This window comes from Lagenorhynchus albirostris, chromosome 3 (assembly GCF_949774975.1).
Source record: "Lagenorhynchus albirostris chromosome 3, mLagAlb1.1, whole genome shotgun sequence".
NCBI classification, from domain to species: domain Eukaryota; kingdom Metazoa; phylum Chordata; class Mammalia; order Artiodactyla; family Delphinidae; genus Lagenorhynchus; species Lagenorhynchus albirostris.
In genome coordinates this window covers 13,795,738-13,817,756 of record NC_083097.1, presented here as the reverse complement: position 1 = coordinate 13,817,756, position 22,019 = coordinate 13,795,738, and the positions used below count along the sequence as shown (strand labels likewise).

The following is a 22,019-nucleotide window of genomic DNA, read 5'->3' as shown; positions in this document are numbered from 1 at the left end:
TTATATCACAAAATGTGTTTCTACTCTCTTTGTTGTTCTAAATGCTGGACAGTTTATTGTTATTCCTAGAGGTTAGTCTAATATTGAATAAGTCAGTAAGGGCTAAAATTATAGCACTCAGAAGAACGGATATTAGAAGGATAGTCTTGACAAAAGTAGTTTCAGTAGCAACAGCAAGGGCACTTTGCACTGTTCTTTTTTTTTTTTTTTTAGTGAGTAAATAGATTTTTCTTTAGAAAGCTTTAATATTTAATGTAAATTTACTTACAATGCTTGGGAGAATGTTTCTTTAATAAAACACATTTTGTTCTTAGGAGTCTACTATTTCAACATTGTTTATTCCCCTCATTGATTGAATCTTAGAATATCCTCTATTATTATTCTAACTAAGAAGAATAATGCTTATTCTGATGTAAAGAAAGAGGAAAAGAACATATTATTTGCAAAAATAAGGCCCTGAATGTTACAGTTGAAGAACATCATATTGGTGTATAAATCAGTGTTCCTGGTTTAACTCAGTGAAGGTAAAGCTTAGCATCTGGGTCACAGCCAAATATCCTTTAAGAGCCATAAAGTACAGACATTAAATTTCCCTTTACTCATTTATAAACCTACTGCCTAATGTTAAGCAATTTTCATTGAATTGATGTTCTTCCTCTCAACTTATCTTACTTAATCATATTTATTAGGGAAGCTTAGCACATCAAAAGCACATTTGAAAATAATCCCATGATTAACCTTAGGGCAAAAAGTTAATGCAATGTATATTGCCAAGTTCATTAACTATCTTCTTGATGGACTAACAGCTGTGTAATGAAGACATTAGCCATCAATTAAATGAACAGTGATCTTGAGACCAGAGTTTTCAGCAGGGAATAGTCAGCTATGTTATGGGCACTGAGAGGCAACAACTGAATGGGCGTTATTTCCAAGCATTCCTTAATTTTATGCCTTATGAGATAGTATTTGTGAAAAGCCTATGAAAACTGGTCAATTTGGAAAGTCAAAACACATTTAAATGGTTTGGGAGGATTTTAATAAAAACTGAGTTTTAGAATAGCATTTAACATATCATATAATTACAGATTCACATTCAAAAATTGTTATTTAAGGTATAAACAGGTACATAATAAGACTTATAAATTATTGAGCTTGCAATTTTCCTTACTTATTTATTGAAAGATGCCATTAAATAGAAATGCAATTTTATAGAGACAGCTAAAACTCATACAATTAGTATTTCTTGAGGAAGTAGACAGACAGTTTTTTGGGGACAAGAGTCTACTAACATATGAAAGTAAGAAAGAAATGCTTGCGAATCTTATGTTTAAGTAAACTGTATTATAACATGGTTACTGTAGGGCTGGGGTAACCACTGTTAAAAGGTATAAAAGCAAAAATAAACAAATGGAACCTATTTAAGCTTAAAAGCTTTTGCACAGCAAAGGAAACTTTGACAAAATGAAAAAACAACATACTGAATGGGAGAAAATATTTGCAAATGGTATGACTGATAAGGGACTAATGTCCAATATATATAAAAAGCTCATATAAGCCAACATCAACAAACAAACAAACAAAACCCTAACTAACCAGATTAAAAAATTAAAAAAAGAACTGAATAGACATTTTTCCAAAGAGGAAATGCAGATCGCCAACAGGCACATGAAAAGATGCTCAACATCACTAATCATCAGGAAAATGCAAATTAAAACCACAGTAAGACTCACCTCACACCTGTCAGAATGGCCATCATCAAAAAGAACACAAATAACAAATGTTGCTGAGGGTGTGGATAAAAGGGAGCACTTGTGCACTGTTGGTGGGAATGTAAATTAGTGCAGCCACTGTGGAGAACAGTATGGAGGTTCCTCAAAAAACTAAAAATAGAACTACCATATGACCCAGCAATTCCACTCCTGGGTATATATCTGAAAAAAACAAAAACACCAATTCAAAAAGATACATGCACCCCAATGTTCATAGCAACATTATTTACAATTGCCAAGATATGGAAGAAACCTGTGTCTATTAACTGATGAATAGATAAAGAAGATGTGGTGTGTATATATACAATAGAATAGTACTCAGCCATAAAAAAGAACAAAGTTTTACCATTTGCAGCAACAAGAATGGACTTGGAAGGCATTATGCTAAGTGAAATAAGTCAGGCAGAGAAAGACAAATACAAAAAGAACAAAGTTTTGCCATTTACAGCAACAAGAATGGACTTGGAAGGCATTATGCTAAGTGAAATAAGTCAGACAGAGAAAGACAAATACCATGTGATATCACTTATATGTGGAATCTAAAAAATACAACAAACTAGTGAATACAACAAAAAGAAGCAGACTCACAGATACAGAGAAAAAACCAGTGGTTACCAGTGGGGAAGGGAGGAGGAAAGACAAGGGTTGGGGAGTAAGAGGTGCAAGCTATTAGATATAAAATACTGTACAACATGGGGAATATAACCAATATTTTATAATAACTACAAATGGAGTATAACCTTTAAAAATTGTGAATCACTATATTGTATGCCTGTCACATACAATATTGTACAGTACCTATACTTTAATAAAAAAAGGTAATATATCAAAGTATCTCTCTCTCTTCTTGTAGAGTTTGCAGAGAATCAGGGAGGAAGTTGTTAAAATGGTGATATTCATTAAGGGCATATTCCTAGAGGTTATAGACAGTCACCACAAAAGCAGCAAAAGACCCTTCTGGTCATTGTGCTTAGACTAACCCAAGAGTTGGTCCACGTGAAGCACTTAGCACAGAACCAGGCACTCAGGCTAAGTGCTTGAGATACTTAGCTATTATCATTATTATCCCAATAAAATTAATGGCATAAAAACTGCAGGTTGTCCGTTCCCACCTTAAGGTATGGTCCCCTTAATGATGTTGATTTACTACAGCATTAACATATTATGAGAAGGAAAATCAAGGGTGTAACATTAATATTCTCCCTTGACTAAGCAGAAAATAAAATTTTGTTTAGCTGTTTATTAACATTAAGAAGTTTCATTAAAGCTGAGGGCATTTTATCCGGGAGAAATCCAAAGTGTGATTGGAGTCAAACTTTAACTGAGAAATTGTCTCTACTGTTCTAGAGATTTTTAAAAAATATTCTAAAATTGTTACTCTCCCATGAAACCTTGGGTAGATATAAAGACATTTGTGTCCATCAACCACTACTATTGTTTTTTTAACATCTTTATTGGAGTATAATTGCTTTACAATGTTGTGTTAGTTTCTGCTTTATAACAAAGTGAATCAGCTGTATGTATACCTATACCCCCATATCCCCTCCCTCTTGCGTCTCCCTCCCTTCCACCCTCCCTATGCCACCCCTCTAGGTGGTCACAAAGCACCAAGCTGATCTCCCTGTGCTATGCGGCTGCTTCCCACTAGCTATCTACCTTACGTTTGGTAGTGTATATATGTCCATGCCACTCTCTCACTTTGTCCCAGCTTACCCTTCCCCCTCCCCATATCCTCAAGTCCATTCTCTATGTCTGTGTCTTTATTCCTGTCCTGCCCCTAGATTCTTCAGAACCTTTTCTTTTTTAGATTCTATATATATATATGTTAGCATATGGTACTTTTTTCTCTTTCTGACTGACTTCACTCTGTATGACAGACTCTAGGTCCATCCACCCCACTACAAATAACTCAATTTCGTTTCTTTTTATGGCTGAGTAATATTCCATTGTATATATGTGCCACATCTTCTTTACCCATTCATCTGTTGATGGACACTTAGGTTGGTTTCACGTCCTGGCTATTGTAAATAGTGCTGCAATGAACATTGTGGTACATGACTCTTTTTGAATTATGGTTTTCTCAGGGCATCTGCTCAGTAGTGGGACTCCTGGGTCATATCATCAACCACTATTATTGAGAGCTGGCTTTGAACATGGTAGAACTGAGCTAGGTGTTAATTTCTTCACAAAGAGTTAGTGAGTCATTTCTCTTTTCTGGATGATGTAGAGACTGCAGAGAATAAAGAAGCCAAGTTCCTTTCTATCCAGGAGCTTACATTCCCATAGGGAGTGGAAGGTTAAGTAGAGACAATATACAAATAATAATAAACAATGGCAATATACAATAAACAAAAAACAATGAAATGAAATGAAGACAGTAAACTCAGAGTGAATGTAGGGTTATGTGAGATGGGTGGAGTTGGCAAGTACCTTGGTGATGACAGGCCAGTGATGACATTTGAGCTGAGACCTGAATGCTGAGAAGGGGGCCAGTGGCCATGTTAAGATCTTTGGAAAGAACATTCCAGGCAGAGGGGTCAGTATGATAAACAGCCTCCAAAGATGGCTTCTGTCAATCCCTTCCCTTTCTATACGGGCATGCCACTCTTACTATCCAGAGGCAGTCTTTTTTTCCTTCACTGGCAGATGCAGAGACATGCCTGCTCCAAGCCTATCTTTTAAGCCTGGTAGCTTCTGCTTTCCTTCTTTGAAGCCAGCTGCCTTTTAAAAAGTTCAACTGCTCTGAAACTGCCATGCTGTCAAGAAGCCCAAGTTATAAAGAGAGGCTTCACTGAGCACCATCTGGGTGAAGACTTCATCAGCTTTCCAGGCCAACCCAATTGAATGCCACCAAGTGAGTGAACACAAATGACAGAAAAGAAGAACCACTCAGCTGAGGCCAGTCAACACACAGAATCGTAAAAAAGATTAACGTGTTGTTTTAAGTCACTACTTCTGGGGATAGTTTGTTATGCATGGATGGATAATGAAAGCAATCAGAACAGAACAACTTAAGGAATAGGGTTTTTCTTTTTAGGGTGACTAAATTCCCGAAACGCAGAGCAGTGGGTGATAAAATCTCCCCAAGTTCTGAAGAGAGATACTAGAAACATCCCCTACAGGACTTGTTAGGAGGTGCACGTGGCGCTCATACAAGGAGGGTGTATAAGAAAAGGCTAGAGTCATCGAGTGCAGCATGCTTTGAAGTGTGTTTGCAGGGAAGAAAACTCAGCAGCGCTTCCCTATCTTTCTCCATGGGTAGAAGGGAATTAGTCCTGGTCCTTCCTCTAAGTCATTGGCAAGAGGCAGCAGCTGAACATTTTTTGGAGGTGGTGGGATGGGGGACGGGGGTGTTTGCAAGAAGGGAAAACTGGAATTCTAGTCTAGTCCAATCAAGTCCGTCTCTCAGGACTTGCTTACAGAAGCTCAGACACCAGCCTCCCAGCAAAGAAAAGCGAAGGGCACTTGGAGAATCTGGGATTTGAGTGGCAAGAAGTCGGTTCCCCAGGTTTGGGCTGGAAAAGTCTGAAGATAAGAAGCTGGCTGGGGAAACCGGCCATGGTAGAGCCAAAGGAGAGGGCAGCAGGGCGACACTGGTGGCTCCAGGGCTTGGCAGCGCCCCAGTGTGGGACAGTGCCCACCAGCCCTGTAGGCTCTGCAGAAGGCAGCACGGCCTGGAAGGACCCCGACCCACAGGCTTACTGACTTCAAGGGAGAGGATTCCAAGGGTGTGCATAGGATGGGGCAGTTGGGGATGTAGGTCTGAATAACCGCTCCAAGAATGCATGGCTCACATCAGGGAACAGCGCTCTACCAAGGCCCCTGTGGTTGGCAGCGGTGCTGCTGTCTCTGAAGAATGTATGGTGAGCCTTGCAGGGAAGAGCTAACACTTGGGTGTCAGCCCGGACTGAGGGCATTTGAAAGCCAGAGACAAATCAAGTTAAGACAACACAGGTCTGTTAACCAGCCGTCGCATCTTTCCCACAAATCCCGCTCCTTGGGAACCTGTGCTGCTTCCCGAGCGGAGGGCTAGCTTCACACTGGGGGTGCGAACACATTTTTTATTTAGAAAATGAGCAAAAAGCTAAGAGCACTGTTGGGCATCGTTTTCACGGGAAGGGAAGAGCAGTTCAACAGAGTATTTTTCAGCCCAGTGGCGGGAGAAGAATAAAGCTCTTTTCTGACTGGACCCTCTGTCCCAAGTTTAGCCCATTCAGTTACAAGTTCAAGGGCCCTTAAAGAGAAATAGGTTTACTGGGGATCTGAAAGAAGGCACCTGTGGCGGGGAAATGATGAACAGAAATCAAGGGGGACGATGGTGTGAAATGAGGCTGGAGAGGGGAAGAGGACAGGGGTTGGGTCCTGTGTTCCTTGGTGGCCCTGGAGACGTGCCTGGATTTCATTCTGAGTGTTCTGAATGTTTCGGAAAGCCACTGGAGGGTTCTAGGCAGGAAAGTAAGAGGAAGTTATTTTTCAGAAAACTGGCTGCTCTCTGGGGAATTGGGTGGGAAGAGGCCATCGGAGGTGTGGAGGGGAGAGATGAGAGACATCCAGAAGAATGTGCCACCACAGAGAGTGTTACCCTTCAAAGCATTTTGATACCTGGGAGAGGTAAGTGAGAGGTATATTTGGTTTTGTTATTTGATGAATTAAAGGCCATCTAGACAGGTGGGGATTAGCCCGGTGTTATTTTTCAGTGCTTTGGACTGAATATATAAGCAGCTCTCAGAACCTATTGTGCCTATGAATCACGTGGGAGGTGGTTAATATACAAATTCCTGGGTCTCATTTGAGCTCTTCTCACTCAGCAGGGCCAGCATGGGGCCCTGGAACCTGCATTGTTAAGAGCATCAGGTTCTCATGCTGGTGGTTCAGGGATCCTGAAAAAGCCTGAACCCTTGCTCTGAAAGGGTCTCCACTTCCCTGCAATTTTGGTTTTCTCAGATGTCCAGTGAGCTCTGCACCCCGCATGTCAACACTTATTAAACATTTTATTTCACTGCATTCTATTTTTTCACCTCTTTTTTTTTCACCCCTGGAGCTTTAAACACTTTGAGGACTAGCTTTTTTCCTTCCTCTTTCTTTGTCTCTCTTTTTAATTTCCCTCCCCACAGAACAGAATTCCAGGTGCATAAGTACTTTTAAACTGTTTCTAAAGCAATGCCGTGCTCACGGTGTAAAAGCATTTAAAGGACAATGTATCAATTACAAGCAGAACAATTTAGAGACAGAAGTGGTTTAGTGATATAAATAAAGGACCCATCTTCTTTAGGAAATAAAAGAAACACAGTCTCCAACCTTTCCCTCCCATAACCAAAGGCGTTTTAGGAGAATCGAGTTCTGAGTCAGGCAATAAATGGTAAATGAAGGACACCTTGCTTTTTTATCTACAACAAAATGGAATGCGCTCCAGGTATCTGGATAACCTTGATGCAGCAGGAAATGTATGATTCAATCATACGTGGACATAATAATGCATATTGGTACAGACTAAAGTTCGTAAATGTTCCAAACTGTCCCAGACAAGTTCATCCAGAGGCAGATGGGGGGAGACATTATCTCCTTGATGCTGACGAAGGCATGGAATCATTCAGGTCATTGATGGAGACAGAAGCAAAACGTGGGTGTTATAAGAAGTCGATCCTTTTCTTCCAAGGAAACAGCTTTGGTTTTTTGCTTTTTTTCCACAAAAAGAAGTCCAAATGACTCTTGAAGAACAAAATATTTTTCTAACAAAATTTGTGTGGAAAAATATCAAGAATTAGTTCTATCTAGTCAAAGCACTTGACAAAAAAAGAAACGTGGACCTCAGAAAAGCACCACGTATGAGTGAAAAATAAATTTTTCTTCTCTTAATGATTGTTTTCCTAAGCCCAAAGACACTGTTAGTCAATGCAGACAAGTTCTCAAAGAAAATGTATTCACCCCACACTGAGGCCAGATTGACATAAGACAACTCATCAAAATATGGTGCTTGCCACACCTGGAGAGCAGGTGGGGTACATTACAAAAGCACCTGATCTTTTGTTGGGTATAAAAGTACCCTATCTTTTGTTCCACACCCCTGGGCCTCAGACAGGGAGATATGTGAACTGCATGTCCTAAGCTGAAAAGAATTCAACATACCTTGTGTCATTGCTTATTTGATTGCTACACACAGCATACAAGTGGAAATCAAATTGGTGTTCTGTCATTTCTGTTTCAGTAAGCTAGAATAGCATTCATCTGAAACACAACTAAAACAACAACTAAACAAGAACTAAACAACGAAACAAGAACTAAAACAAGTCATCTATCAGTTGCAGGCCAAAAACTGGATGGCTAATTGATACACATCTGGAAGATATTAGCAAGTTTTATGTGGGAAAAGGTAGTTCCCTAAATATCAATAATAACATCTTCTTAATGTGACTGAATTCCAAAGTAGAATATGGAATCTTTTGACGTTTATACCTACAGAAAAGGAGATCACTACTTCTTCCCTTTCTTGAGGAAGACATTTCTTTCAGGTAAAAATGAATGTCTGATAAAAAGTATTATTAATGTGAAAATATCACTTCCTCAGGTGTTATGTCATAACACAGTGTTAAGAAAAGCAGGGATCATGTACCACAATGTTCATTGCAGCTCTATTTACAATAGCCAGGACATGGAAGCAACCTAAGTGTCCATTAACAGATGAATGGATGAAGAAGATGTGGCACATATATACAATGGAATATTACTCAGCCAGAAGAAGAAATGAAATTGAGTTATTTGTAGTGCCGTGGATGGACCTAGAGTCTGTCATACAGAGTGAAGTAAGTAAGAAAGAGAAAAACAAACACCGATGCTAACACATATATATGGAATCTAAAAAAAAAAAAAAAAGGTTCTGAAGAATCTAGGGGCAGGACAGGAATAAAGCCACAGATGTAGAGAATGGGCTTGAGGACATGGGGAGGGGGAAGGGTAAGCTGGGATGAAGTGAGAGAGTGGCATGGACATATATGCACTACCATATGTAAAATAGATAGCTAGTGGGAAACAGCCGCATAGCACAGGGAGATCAGCTTGGTGCTTTGTGACCACCTAGAGGGGTGGGATAGGGAGAGTGGGAGGGAGATGCAAGAGGGAAGAGATATGGGGATATATGTATACGTATAGCTGATTTACTTTGTTATAAAGCAGAAACTAACACACCATTGTAAAGCAATTATAGTCCAATAAAGATGTTAAAAAAAAAACAGAAAAGGAGGGAAATATTTGATGAGCTAATCAAGTGGAAAAAACCCCCAAACTTCTTAATAATTATTTATAATAGTTAGTTTGGTGCCTCAGTGGAAATAGCCTAAAGGCCTGCATTATTTCAATGGCATTAAAATCCAAGATGACACAGAATAGTTTGAGATGATTGATCTATTATCTCAAAGTAATGTCTCCACCAGAATCTGCTTGATAGTTTTTTTCTTTCATTTTGTTTTAATATAATTCTTGTTTTTTCTTTTTTTTTAATTGGAGTAAAATTGCTTTACAATGTTGTGTTAGTTTCTGCTGTACAATGAAGTGAATCAGTTATACGTATACCTATATCCCCTCTCTCTTGGACCTCCCTCCCACATCCCTGCCCCGTCTCACCCATCTAGGTCATCACAGAGCACCAAGCTGAGCTCCCTGTGCTATATAGCAGGTTCCCACTAGCTATCTATTTTACACATGGTTGCTAGATAGTTTTTACAAACTCCTCGAAAAGTGTCCAATTTGAAAAAAGAAATTGACGTGTCTGGACGATGTACAGAAGTATTTTGTCATTCAGTTCTTTTCTCAGAGGAAAATCTTTGGGACCAGAATGGTTTTTATTATTATGGTATCAGATTGATCAAGCCACTGGACCACAGGTTTTCAATTGAAAAAGGAATTTGTTTGATCTGGTTAATTAATATGATAGGCTCTAGACTATAGCGGGGCAAGCCAGGATCTAATCTCAGAAAAGGACCTTTCAGGGAACACACTTCATTGCCTTCATTTCTGTGGAATGCTTGCAAAGCAGCATGCAGACTTCAGCAAGGAGGAAATTCTTTAACCTGGTCATTTACATCATTTACCTTGCGGGGGGGGGGCAGGGTATCACAGTTTGTCCCTCCCTGTTTCCCTTAGTGCACATGAAATTCCCTTGAAATATTTACCTTTTTCAATATAATATCTCCATTTGCCCTTCAGCTTAAAAGTCGTAGAAACAACCTGACAGACAATAGAAAGCAACTACACAAAGACTGAGACTTTTAAAAATGGCACAAGCAAAATATGCTCTTTCTTTGATATCCCATGGTTTGAAATGATACGTGGTATCTGATGAGTGGTTGGAAATTTTCTGTCATCTAAAAAAGTTCAAGGACTTATCTGGCCAGGGAAACCAATGGATAAAAAAGAGAAGCAACTGTTTAATTTTGTTTGTTTTTGTAGCTAAATAAAGTGATTGTCCTAGATATGCTCAAATTTACCATCTGGCTCTCATTCCATATTCTCTTGTTTTAAAAAATCACTAGATCCAGGACTGCCTATCAGGCTATTCTGATTAAGAAGATATGGGAGGACAGATGGTAGAAGTATGTGGTGGAGAAAGTGATGGGGGACAGTGAACTACTTAAAATGAATGCTCTGCTGGTGTAGAGGCTGTCACATTATTGGGTGGAAACTCTAAGTTGAATGTCATGTCTAGAAAAATTCCTGTGCAAAAATTATCACTAACAGAGGGTAAAAATGTTTGACGAAAATGTGTGTACGTTAATATAAAAAATCTAATTATGTGTAGATCATTATTATTATTATTGCTTGTTGTAGTTAGTACTTCTTGAGAATGTGTGCATTGGAGATTGCACTAATTTCTTACATGCACTATCTTATTCACCCTTCAAACAACCCTAAGAATCAAGTATTACTGCTACTTCATGTTTTCAGACCAAGAAACTGAGACTTCTAGAGTTCTACAACTTGCCTAAGGTCCATCAACTAATAAGCGGCTGAATGGGAGACACAAAACCAGTCTGATTTTGAAGTTCTTACCTACTAAGCACACTGCTTTCTGTAACTTTGAGTAATTGGGAATGCTGCCAGTTTGTATTTATCTACTTTAATCCTCCATTCAACTTGTTCTCCCAATGTCAATCCTCTCCTTCCATTCTTCCTTTGATATATGACTTCAACTTGTCTGTGATTGAGGGAGTTTCCAAGTGATAACACATCCAATACAATATCAAATTCTAGATGTCATCTCACCAGTCCTCTACATTTTCCTTCCCTATGCTACCTCCTTACTTGCTGTATAAAACAGCATTTATCATTTTCTAGCCCGTCTCAGTTCTAATATGCATGATTAAGTTTGCCATTATCCTCAGGTCTTTTAGGACATTAATATTTGACTGACTTCACTCATCCATTGACAGTTCATGTTGTGAATTCTTTTTCAGTTCTCAGATATATTAGATTGTAACTTGCTAAGTTGAATTTCAGTTACTCTGTGGTTTTCTCCTCAATTTATTCCTCTGTCATTGCAGCAACTCCCAATTTAGAATCAGATTTCATTACTGTGGTGTTTTCACATTCTTCTCGGTTGCCAACAAAGATGTTAAACCAGACCAGACCTTCAAAGTGACCCCTTGGTTCCCGTTTGTATGCTCTTTCAGGGAGCCCATCCAGGAAGAGCTTAGAGTGAATATAAACTGTGAAACTGGATTGCAAGAAGCTTCTAAACTTGTTATCAAGGGTCAAAATAATTCCCCAAGCAGTAATCAAATGGAAAACAGCTTGGACTAGAGCATGAAGTAAGAAGTAGAAAACCTAAGGAAAAGGATGAAATAATTTTAGATCTTGTTGCTAGAGATGACATAGGAGCAATGTCTATAGTGGACAGAATATGGTAACTAGTTTTAAAAATCTCTCTCCAATACCAAGAAATAGTTAATGTCACATTACTTTCAAGCACAGGTCTTGTTTTCACTTCTTTAAAATCATAATACCAGAGGTGAATGTTATTGCCATTTACTTCAGAAGAATAATGAGGGACACAGTGACTGAACAAAGCCACACTCTCTTTGGCTTCAGACCAAGGTCCACTAATATATACTAGGTCTTGACAGGTGTCTGAAATTTGATGATGCAACTAGTGACTTGTACATAATAAGCATGCAATAAATATTTGTTTAATAAAATTCTTTATAATCAAATCAGAAACTCTGTCATGAAGATTTGAGGTGTGTTTCTCTAGGATAGACCATACCTTGATCTTCCCTCACCTCCCCCTGATGTCTGTGGGGCATTTGATTCCTATTTATCGTACCTGAAATGAAGACTTGCTGTCCTAGTTGGCTGAGCTGCCATAACAAAATACTACAGACTTGGTGGCTTAAACAACAGACATTTATTTACTCCCAATTCTGGAGGCTGGAAGTCCTAGAACCAAGTTCTATCAGGGTTGGTTTCCGGTGAGAGCTCTCTCCCTGATTTGGAGTTGGCCACCTTCTCTCTGTGACCTCACATGGCGTTTCCTCTGTATGTGTGTGGAGAGAGATCCCTGGTGTCTCTTCCTCTTCTTATAAGGACACCAATTCTAGTGGATTAGGGCCCCACACTTATGGCCTCATTTAACCTTAATAACTTCCCTAAAGACCCAATCTCCAAATTTCACACTGGAGGTTAAGGCCTCAACATATGAATTTGGGGGGATGTAATTCAAGCCATAACACCTGCTGATGCTTCCCGTCACCTCCAAAGTTGAGATATAATCTGCTGTACATGTGTTACTACTCACCTGTTGCTAATGCTCCAGTCACAACCGTACTCTTCCTCCAGGGCTAAGAGGTAGCGTCTCCATGTACTTAACACTCTTTACCACCTCATTGCAAGGCCAGGCTTCAGAAGACAATGAGGTAGTTCTTAGCCTCATGAGCCTGGGTGACACCCTTGCCTGAGCCAGTGCTGCCTGAATGTTTACTCAAGAGAGAGCAGTCCGTTGAGGAGAACCATGCAGACCCCCTGGCTACTGTAGTGGGTTGTGTAGTGTCCCCTAAAATTCTTGTCCATCCAGAGGAAATAGGGTTCTTGCAGGTGGAATCAGGTTAAGATGAGGTCATACTGGACTAGGGTGGGCCCTAAGTCCCATGAGTGGTGCCGTCATTAGGAGAGAGAGACACAGACACACAGAGAGTAAAGACAGCCTTGTGAAGGTGGAGGCAGCAAGTACAGTGACACTGCTACCAGCCAAGGAATGCCAAGGAGTGCTGGCAGCCCACTGCAGAAAATTCATGATTTGTTTCTTTCCCTCCACACGTTCCCATCCAATTCATCAGCAGCTCTCACTGAGGGTCTTTCTAGGATGTGTCCTGGATCTGACAACTTGTTGCTGTTTCTATTCTTGTTGACCTCATCTAAGCCACTGACAGCTTTCATGTAAGCTCTTGTGATAGTTTCTTAATTTGTTTCTCTGTTTTCACTTTTGATGACTTATGAACCATCCTGTGCACAGTGGCCAGTGCGATTTTTAAAAGTTTAAATCTCATCTCATCACTTTCCTTCTTAAGACCCTACGAAGGCTTCCCGTAGTAATCAGGATGAAATCCAATCTCTTTTCCTGCTCACGATGCCCACTTTCTATGAGCTGCCAGCTTACATTGCCACTATCACCTAACACCCTCCCTGCTCATCCACCACATTCCAGCCACATCTGCCTCCTTCCATGCCAAGACACATATTTCCTCTGCTTGGAGTGTTCTTCCTCCCAGATCTTCCCTTGCCTGCTTCCTATTGCCACGCATACTTGCTTAATTTAAATATTGCCTTCTTAGAGAAACCTCCTCCAGTCACACAATTTAAAATGTGAGATATAGAGCTTCCCTGGTGGCGCAGTGGTTGAGAGTCCACCTGCCGATGCAGGAGATGCAGGTTCGTGCCCCGGTCCGGGAAGACCCCACATGCTGCAGAGCGGCTGGGCCCGTGAGCCATGGCCGCTGAGCCTGTGCGTCCGGAGCCTGTGCTCCGCAATGGGAGAGGCCACAACAGTGAGAGGCCCACATACCGCACAAAAAAAAAAAAAAAATTGCAGTAAATGGTAATGAGACCCACCTTTCTTTTGTTGAGAAGATCTCCTATAGCCAGCCCTCGGCTTTGCCGACAACCATTACATTATCCAGTTTTGCAACATGCTTAGTCTTACATCATCCTGAATATTTCACTTATTCAACCCTAATAAGTTACCAGCATTGCCAAGTTATATATTTTTGCCTGCCTCAAGGGCAAACAGATAATTAAAATTATGTAAAATACACAAGTAATAGATTCCATGGGATTGGGCAAAAAAACTTTCTTTGACTGGTCAATGATGCCTGAAATTCCTTTACTGAGGCAAAGTTTTACATTCTAAATCAGAGATAAAGTTTCAAGATAAAAGACCTGGGAAGAGGCTTAGTGGGCAAGCACTTATTTGGTACCTGAAAATGGGGATGGGGGAAAACGCCTTTAAACGCAAAAGTTGAATAACGTCAGTTTTTGCCTATGGCTTCTGGCAGGCGATTCTTAACCGTTACACAACAAGGGAAGCCCCCCTTTGCAATTTTTATTCTGGTAGAGAGGTGCAAATGTGGGTCATGAGAGCTCTATAATTCTGAATTGTTGGCACATAAACATATAATACTCTGTTATGCATCATAACTGCCTGTGAATCCCTTCCTTCCCTTGTTTTGGTCAAATTTCATTCTTCCTTTGCCCATATAGAGTCTTTTCATCATTTTCTCCAGATCTTGATATTCCGCGTTGCCCTATAAAATTTTTCAGGCTGTTTCTTATGTGTGAATAACATATTTCTCTTAGGCTTTTCTCAGCAAAATCCTTCCCTTGCAAATTTGTTTTCAGAATTATGTTTCATCAGATCTTTTGAATCTGATCCCCTAGTAAAATTCTCCCCCTTGGAGGAGAAGACACGCGAGGTGGGTCAGGGAAGAAGAGAAATGTGACAGAACGTCAGTAACATCTCATCCGTAAAGCTCGCCTTCCTCTGGACTCATGTTTCTGACTTATTTGGTCTATTTCCTATTGTGTCCTTCAACCGCAGTCCCAGTGGACAAAGGCTGTCCCTTCCTTTATGTTCTCAAAAGCACCCTATAAATAACAAGAACACCTGTTTTCTGTTTTGCTGTCATTTTCTAATGTTATCTGAATTGCGTACCTTACGCGTATTTTTTCGCAGTGATAAATATCCACAACGTCTTGATATGACATCTGTTTTCAATGAGGGACCCAGAGCTGATGTTAGTTCAAGTGTTCAGAGCACACAGCACAAAGCCCAAGACATGGCTCTAAAGGTAGGAGCTGTGCATCCTTACTCTGTACTTGAAATTGAAATTCAGACCATATTTTATCTGAGAACCTCTATTTTATAGTAAGAAAAGGAAAAAAGGCAAGGTGAGATCTGTATTGGAACTCAAAAATAAAAATAGATGTTCATAGAAATGAATAAGATAAGGGATACAGATTCACTTTGTAAAATATATTCATGTACAAATATAAAATAATAATGTTATACTGACAGTTGATTTTTTTTCACCTTCAGACTAGATGATTGTTTTAATCTTTCAGAGAAAATTTCTTTGAATTTCCTACCATGTAAAAGAGGGAGGAGGGTGGTAAAAGGCAGTAAAACTAAGCAAACTTAGCTTTCTCCTTCTGTGATTGTGATTGGTGGTTGTCGTAGCTTGCTAAAGAAAATGGGTGGAGAATTTACTCACTTATTTTCATAATATGTTTGAGTATTATTTTATTATCTTTATTTCCTCAAGTTATGAATAAGCCAGTCATGATTGTATATGTCCAGTCTATGTCCTGCTCTCAGAAAGTATTTTCTCCTTGACATGTCACTAATAATCAATGCTATTAGTTAAAATTTATTATTCAATTTAAATTAAATTCTTTAATTTATATTGTCAAAAGTTACTGAATAGTTTAAAAAAATTTTTTTTTTACCTTGGTTAAATCTTAACATCTCTGAGAAGATGGAGAAGCAGACGTGTTATACCCACTTTAGGGATGGGCAAACTGAGGGCCAGGGAAATTTACACCTAGGATTACAATCAGTGGTGTGTTGTTAGATGTTTAAACACCAGCTCTCCTGGGGAGAGGGGAGGGAACCCCAAGTCCCTGAATTGTATCATTTACCAGTTCTTGTGATGTAAATACTCCCACCGTGGCTGACCCAAGCTACCCATGTGAGGTCACTGACATGAGGTTGGAAGAGATGGACATAATTGGTTCTTGCAACAGTAGCTCAGAACCCTAATGCTTCATGGCAACTGACTGCAGCATCTTTAAGAGTGCTTTTCACTCTTCTAGGTTATTTTGAGTGAAATTAAAATAACCAAGAGCCAGCCTAAGCAAAAAACCCAAAAAAACAACAAAAAAGGAAGAACGCATAGGATGTGTGTGGTGTAAGGTGGTGTCTCGTGGAACACAAAGAAGAGCTGACCCACTGGACCTCTTGATGTATGAGGACCATGGTAGCTCTGAGGGCCTCTGCAGTGGAATGGGGGGGGTCTTCCCTCTGGAGTGCTGCCATTTATTTCCCTCAATTACTGATAACTCCTAATTCTCTCGTCTGCGATCAAAGTCCAAACTCTGAGGGGAGATCGTCCAGTTGGTCCAACTTGGGTCCATCGTCCAGAGCCAGGGGAATCCACGGCACAGATGCTGCTGCTGGGGCCTCACCATCATGATACATGCAGTTTCTAGAGAAGCACTTCAAGCTCCTCTGCATTTAGGAATTAGGTACCTGGTGTGTGCTATTGCTGGGTCATCCAGCAGCCAAGCACCCCTTTTCCAGACAATACAGTGTCAACATGTCCATATTTGAGGTCACGCTTCTCAGGCTCCTGCGTTCTTAGCCTAAATTGTAAATATAATCACCACCAGCATCCCCTGTATACAACCATCGGGGAAGAGGAGAAAAGAGAAAGAGAACTTCTGTTTTAAAATGGGGAAGGAAATAAAAAAGAGAGACTTTCAGTTAAACGTGTAGATTTGATTACAAATGTACAAACAATTCTGCCCTTGCAAAACCTCATTAAGATAATTAGAGAGCTTTTGAAAAGGAAAAAAAGCTCATAGGATAAAAAGAATAGAAGTAAAGAGAATACCAACATAATTTTGGAAGCTGGAAAGGAAACCAGCGAGTGGTAACTGAATTAGCAATGCAGAGGAAATTGAAATAAAAATCGGAGAGGCAAAGCTAAGTCAAGTTTTATCACAGAAGTCCAGAAATGGACATTTTTGGAAATGGAAAACACCATAGGCCTCCAAAAATGGGGTGTTCAGCGTGGGGTTGAAGACGACAGATTGTCTCCAAGTATTTATAAGCAGTTACCATCCTCCTCTGCACATCCCCTTCCCGTTCCGTCCTGATTCCAGCTCTTTTTACCTGGCAGAAGACTTGAGAATTCGTCTAGGAAGAATCTGAAACAGGAAATCCAGGCTCGGGAATTCCTGGCTGAGGATGGGGACACTGAAAACAAGGGCATTAAGTGAAACGCTTTACACTTTACGTGGACAGTTAGACCTCCCGACCCCTTTTCGCTACTGGGCTCCAGAATTCTTGCCGCTAGATGGATATCTCTGAGAAAGGAAGCAGCTCCTCGCAGCTGAGAATCAGCTAGCTGCTGGGGTGGCGAGGGGCCGGGCTGTGGCCGGAACAGTCACACAGGAACTCCCACACAGCAAGACCCCTTGCTTGGGGTTTCCTGCAATTGCCGCCGTGAAATTCTTCAGTTTTAATTCAATCAAATGCGTGCCGCGTAAGCGGAGCCTAAGGGACGAGGACGTATGCACCATGGGCTCGGAAGCAGGTGCAGATCCACCTTCCAACAGGTTTCCCTCCTGCCTCCCCAGAAGCAGTTCTCCTGGGCCCCTGGGCCCCACTCAGCCTGCCTCTCCATGGCCCTAACCTGTGAGTACCGCTGCCCTCTGCCCGGGACGGAATCCCGTGGGTCAGCTGGGGAAGGCAGCCCTCCAGCCCATCAGGGCCCTGGGCACAGGTAGGGGAGGGTCAAGTTCAGGCACGATCCCCTGGCAGGCAGTGCCAAGGAGCGTTTGGTGAGTGGCCTTGCAGAATCCCTTCCTCCTTATTCAGATGCCACCAGCACAGAAGTGCAATCTGTTGGAAGGGGTGGGGAGGGCAGGGCATGGGGGCATGTCTGCTGCAGGCTGTGCCTTCTTGTCTTTTTTTTTCCCCCACACTTTTATTTATTTACTTTTCAATAAGTTTAAATCCTTGACGTGTACAACATCACACGGATTCTGTGTCCAGTGGCCTAAGCAGGAAGGTTGCTTCGGAATTTGGCACAAACCATGCCACTGTTTCCATGAGTGTGAGTTACCAGATTACTCCGGTTTTGTTAGGTTTTCCACCAGGAATTACTGTGTTCTTTGCTTTGTACACATAAGCACATCTCTTGCCTAGATAGAATTTGGTTTCATCTCGAGCATATACACCTTCAATTTGCAGGAGAGCTGTGTGCTCCCTCTGGTTCCGTAGACCCCACTTATAGCCAGCAAAAATGGCCTTGGACCACAGCCGTCCAGACATATTTGTCATTTTAGAAGTCCTCCACAGGGTCCAAGATGGCTGAAAGAGTGTGCCTTATTTTCTTATTTAGCTATTTAAGAAAATGAAGAGTCCTAAAGCTAGAACCGTAAATAACGCCATCAGGATTCTCTTCTATGTTCATTAAAATGTGGAAGAAACAGACAAAGCCAGTTTGTTCTTATGTGAGTGCCCACAGTAAGGGAAGTTCAGAACTGCAGAACAGAAATCAAACTTGCATGATCAGACATGGGAAACTGCTGGAATGGATGGTTAGACAGACACTCTCTTGGTTTCAGTTGGGTTTGAAATAAGCTATTGAGTACAGTTAAGAAAACTTTTAGTGTAGACACCGAACATGCACAAAGAACTTCTATGGATTATCTAATTTGGAGAGACAGAGGGAGAGACACCACATGGTGGTTGGTCTGCCTGATATTGTACCAAAGAACACGTGCTCTTAAGTGAGAATTAAATGGGAGGTAACCCTGATGTTGATCCCAGGCGCCTCTGGTTTCATGATCATGTCACAGTACTGAAAATAATTCTTGTTTGCATATATGCTGTTCATACAAATTGGCCCTTAAATGCAAGCCAGTAATTTCATTTGGTGTGGAAATGATGAAACAAATCCATGGTGATGTGCGAAGAGATCAGGCTGCTTTGGACTTGGGAGAGAAGGAAGGTCTGCCTTTGTTTGGCAGATGGGTAATTTTCTACACATGATTTTTGCCAGATAGGCTGATTTTAGAATCTAACCTGGATACAGTGCAACTCTACTGGGATTAAAATTTATATTCTCAAAATAATCAGTATGTTAACACTTGAATTAGTAAAAGCAAACATGTTTTCAAATACATTAGAAACTATAAAAGATTAAACATAATTTGGATAAAATTAACCAACAACTGAAGCGATCTATCCTCAAAATCATATGAACACCCTCTTTTCTTCCCAAATCTCGATATAGGTGCAAGGGTATTTATCAAGTATTGAGGAAATTAAGTTATAGCTACTATAAAATAAATGTTGATGCATCTAATCGTAGTAGGTCAGGAGTAATGTTCCAGAAAATATAAAATCTCACAAGAAGAGATTCAGAGTCAGAATTTTCCAGGGCTAAGTAAACACTGTCCAGGAGGTAGACCAGGAAATTTTCTACTTCTTATCACCCAACAGATGATGCATAGACTTGGTGAGCACACAGTGGTAGCAAAGGGAGTTGAACTGTTTTGCAGGCTATATTATCCAGGTTGTGGTAGATTGGACACTCTGGCTATAGAAATTATCCTCCTAGGAGGTCCTGATTGAAGACACGGGAAACTTAGTACAAAATCCTAACAGAAAGCATGCAAACTATTATGTATGGACTAGATGCCAAAGGATCCATAGCAATTTGTTGTTTGAAAGAATGTATTCCATATAATTATAAAAGTCACAACTAACCATCTGTTTCCATATCCTAGCATTGTGTTGGTCAACAGTGGAAAAACGAACATCTTGTTGTTTTTGATGAGCTCCATTTAGGTTTATCTGAACATATGAAACACTAATGATAATTTAATTCAGCATTTATTGTGTGTCTAGAATGTGAGCAGCATGGTAATAGACAGTGGGAGAAAGACTTGGGGGAAAAAGTTCCGATTCTCAAAGAGTTTGCAGGCAGCAAAGGAGACAAAGAATGTAAAGTGTGGTCATAGAAGGTGCAATGGGGTTATTTACTTAAAACATTGATTGAATGTCTACTAAATGGCTGGTACTATGCTTAAAGCTGCAGATACAGACATAAGAGACACAGTCCCTGCTCTCAAGGAGGTGGTGATACAGTTGCAGGGGGCAGTGGGAAGAGACAGGGTTACTGACAGTTACAATATGCTATTCTAAGTGCAATCACAGAGGACAACCCGGGGGGGCACAGGGAAGATGATCGTACACTATCCTCCTTTGGGAGCATCAGGGAAGGCTCCCCAAAGAGTTGACAACTGGGCTGAGCTGAGATTTTTAGGACTGAGCATTTATTCACTGTTTCATTGGACACATGTGGATTGACTTCCACCCTCTTCTGGGCACTGTTCTAGGCATATGGGATCTATAGCAACAACACAGCTGAGGTCTCTGGCTTCATGGAGTGTATTTTCCGGGTGGGGTCGTCTGGGATGGAGGGAATAAGTGAGTAGATATACAAGGTCATATTAGCTGCTAAAACTGCTTTAAAATGTTCTATGGGGACAAAACTGAGAAATGTATTTTAACACTGAATCACCTTAATAGTCAAAAAACCTAGATACTTAAATTCTAATACTTTTATTATTATGCTGAGTTACAAACACATCTTCTAAATACAGCAATAATCTGTTAATATTTGGTTTATCTAACTCATCTAATTAGATTAGCCATTAAGAAAGGGGTAAAATGGGAGAAGGATATACCAAAAAGATGAAGAAAAAAATAATAGAGCAAAATGTCTCATTGGCAAGTCGTAGACATGAAATAGTATGACGCACTCAAGGAATTGCAAAACATCCTTAATGTGACCAGTGTGCAGGGTATGAAGCAGCAAGAGGTGGAATTGGAAAGGTGAGCAGGGATCAGATCATAGAGCCCAGCCTGCCAGATTGAGGAACTTGGACTTCTTTCTCAAGGAAGATTCTAATCATATCACCAAGATCATCAAATGTTTATTTTAGAAGGATAAATTTTTCAGTGGAGTGGAGAATAGTTGGCGGAAGGGCAAAGTTGGAGATGGGGGTTAATTAAAAGGCTGCTGCAATAGTTGAGGGGAGAAATGATGAGGGTCTGAGCTAAGGCAGTCAGTGTAGTTGGACGTGAACTAATTTAACAGAGGCAGAATCCTTAGCATCTGGTAATTGATAGGATACGGCGGCTCTGTCAGATGCTTCCATGAGAATAGTCCCCAAGGTGGAAACCTTAGGAGGGACATATTTAATCAGGAAGATGATGAGTTTGGTCTTGAACCTGGAGCATTGGAGATATCCGATGCTTTTAAGTGGACAATTAAGTGGGTATCTCCAAGAGGCAGCTGAATCTATGAGTTCAGGGCTCAGCAGAGTGGTTGGAACTGGGAAGCATTGAATTGGGAGCTGTTTGGGTGACTGAAGAAGCTACCGGAGTGTCTGAGAGCATTGAGGTGGCCCCTCAGGAGAGAAGCAGGAACGTGTGTGAAGAGAAGAGAATATTTACACATGTGCAGGGAGAGAAAAGAGGCCACCCCCTTCCCCGCCCCCAAAAACAAACCCAAAGAATGAGAAGGAGTTGCAGGGGTGAAGAGAGAATGGTGTCCTGGAAAGCCAAGGGGGTTGTAAGCAGGGGGAGGTGGGCAACTGTCAATCATAACAGAAGGTTGTGATACGGAGACTGAAAACTGTCTGCAATTTAGTGACAATGAAGTGAATGGCCACCTTTACCAGAGAAGTTGTAATAGAATAAGTGTGTGATAGGTAGGGTGAGGGCTGTGTATAAGGATGAGGAAGTAGAAATTATATAAGATTAAAGAGTCAATGAGGGATTCAAAATGGAGGTGGTGATTGGAAAGAACTCTTCCAAGAATGTTGACTCTGTAAAGACAAATGAGTGGATTTAGAGAGAGAATTCAGAAGGCTTCTCCCCTTTATCAGTGTGAGAGGATTTGGGTT

The 22,019-nt window shown here is 40.7% G+C and overlaps 1 pseudogene; it reads right to left on the bottom strand.

The window, feature by feature from the left end:
- Positions 1-18,046: 18,046 nt before the first annotated feature.
- On the bottom strand, positions 18,047-18,384 carry LOC132517981 (large ribosomal subunit protein eL33-like; annotated as a pseudogene).
- Between the last annotated feature and the right edge of the window lie 3,635 nt (positions 18,385-22,019).